The sequence below is a fragment of the Otolemur garnettii genome, unplaced genomic scaffold (genome assembly GCF_000181295.1).
Source record: "Otolemur garnettii isolate 467f Iridium unplaced genomic scaffold, OtoGar3 scaffold00010, whole genome shotgun sequence".
Lineage (NCBI taxonomy): Eukaryota > Metazoa > Chordata > Mammalia > Primates > Galagidae > Otolemur > Otolemur garnettii.
This window is the reverse complement of record NW_003852405.1, coordinates 36,346,770-36,348,903: the sequence shown is the minus strand read 5'-3', so window position 1 is coordinate 36,348,903 and position 2,134 is coordinate 36,346,770.

The following is a 2,134-nucleotide window of genomic DNA, read 5'->3' as shown; positions in this document are numbered from 1 at the left end:
TGTCTCTGCCCATCTTGGAGAGCTCATTCCTCCACTTCTGGGTTTGCATTCACTATTTTCTTCATCAGAAAACAGTTATCAACCTTCCCAGGCCAGCACTAACCTCAGCTCCAGCCTTGCCTCCCAGAAAGGCCTCTGCTGACCGGCATCTCACCTCTCGAGGCTCTCTCCCTCTGCATGCTCCTTTTTTTATCATGATCTGAATTTATCTTTTGCTTATGTCTTTGTTTTCCATCTCCCCATCATCTGCATGAGAGCCAGATCCCCTCTACCTGCTCTCCACTGTGTCCAAGGCCCTGGCAGGTGGAGCTGCTCAGTGCACATTGGTTGAGTAAATACCGCATGAAAGATGCCAGAGCTGAGTTTGGGTGGATGAGGAAGCTCAGCCAGCCTCAGAATAACAGAGAGGTGTAGAGAATAAATAGCATGAACACGAGACATAAAGTTGGCATAGGGTGTCATAGGAGTCTGGGGAGCCCGGTGTCCCCAGGCAGAGTGTCCACACAGAGTCCAGGGGAGACTCTGGCCATGAGAACAGGGTGAGCTCCCAGAGGCCATTGTATCCGATGACGTCAGACTTGTTGATTTAGAGAAGGAAACTGGCAGATTTTGGTCTATATCTGTGCTTCTCAAACATTTTAACCAAGACCCACAAGAAGTATATTCGATGTTATCTGTCAGCTGAGCTCATCCCCAGCTCTCAGAGCAGCCACATTCCCTGGCTCCTGGCCCCTTCCTCCACCACAAAGCCAGCAGTGGCGAGTCGGCCTCACATTACATCTCTCTATTGGCCTCTCTCACTCTTCTTTTACACACTGAAGGCCTTGTGTGATTTAATTGGGCTCATTTGGGTAATCAGGGATCATCTTCCCATCTCAAGGCTCTGAACTCTAAGCACATCCCCAGATTCCCTTTGCTGGGTAAGGTAGTATAGTGACAGGTTCCAAGGATCAGGACACAGTCGCCTGTGGGCTGCTCTGAGTTGCAGGGTTGTTCTATAGCCCCTGTGCCTTTCTTGCCACCCTTTCTTGTAACAGGCGTTTATGGAGCACAAACTCCTTCCCAGGGTACAGTGTTGGCACCTGGTGGTGAGTAAGGTAGACAGTGTTGTGCCTCTCACTGGAGCTTGTATTCTAGCACAGAAGACATGTGGCAAACACGTAATCAAGAAAGAAAGAAAATGATTACAGATTGTACGTGACGACAGTAAGCGAGGTGATGAGTGGATATCAACTGGGGAAGGCCACTGAGCCAGATAGGAGGTCAGGGAGGGCCCTCCAGGGGTGTGACATGTGACCCCAAAGCTGAGAGATTTAAATATATCAGGCACACTGGGGGCCAAGGGTCGAGGATTCTAGCACAGGACATGAGGATGTACAGTCCCCCAGGCAGCAGAGGGCACATGTTGCCCATGGACAGTCTGAATGCCAGTGCCAGCCGAGCAGAGTGACCCGGGCAAAAAAGTAGAGTGAATGTTGGTGACAAGATGGGAAGAGGTGAGGCCCTGTGGCAACTGAGAGGTGGTGTGTGGTGCGGACTATGGATTTTATTCCAATAGCACTGGGGACCTGGCGAAGGTTTTAAATGGCAGTGAGGGTACAGTAGGTAACGTGATCTATTTTTCTTTCTAAAAGGTAGTGGCTGTGTGAGAATGACAGGGCAAGGATGGGTTGGAGAGACATATTAGGGGCTACGTCAGGTGAGGCTGGAGATGACAGGGGCTTGGTCTGGGGTGAGGACAAGGAGAGAAGTGATTTGACCTGTGATGTATTTTGGAGGTAAAGCTGACAGAACTAGTGATGGTTTGCTTGTAGGAGATGAGAAAGAGGGTAGAGTCAAGGATGACTGCCAGGTTTTTTAGCAACTTATGGGTAAGAATGCCATTTACTCAGATTGAAAAGGCTGGAGGGAAAACCAATTTGAAGAAGCAGAGCCTAGAATTCAAACTGAACTTGCCAACATCGAGACGTGTGTTAGATGGCCAAGAGGTGATGCCAAGGAGACAGGCCTGTGGGACTACAGAGTGGGTGAGGAGACGGGCCTGTGGGACCTCAGCATGGGGAGCAAGGAGGAGACAGGCCTGTGGGACCTCAGTGTGGGGAGCAGGCAAGGAGACAGGCCTGTGGGACTGCAG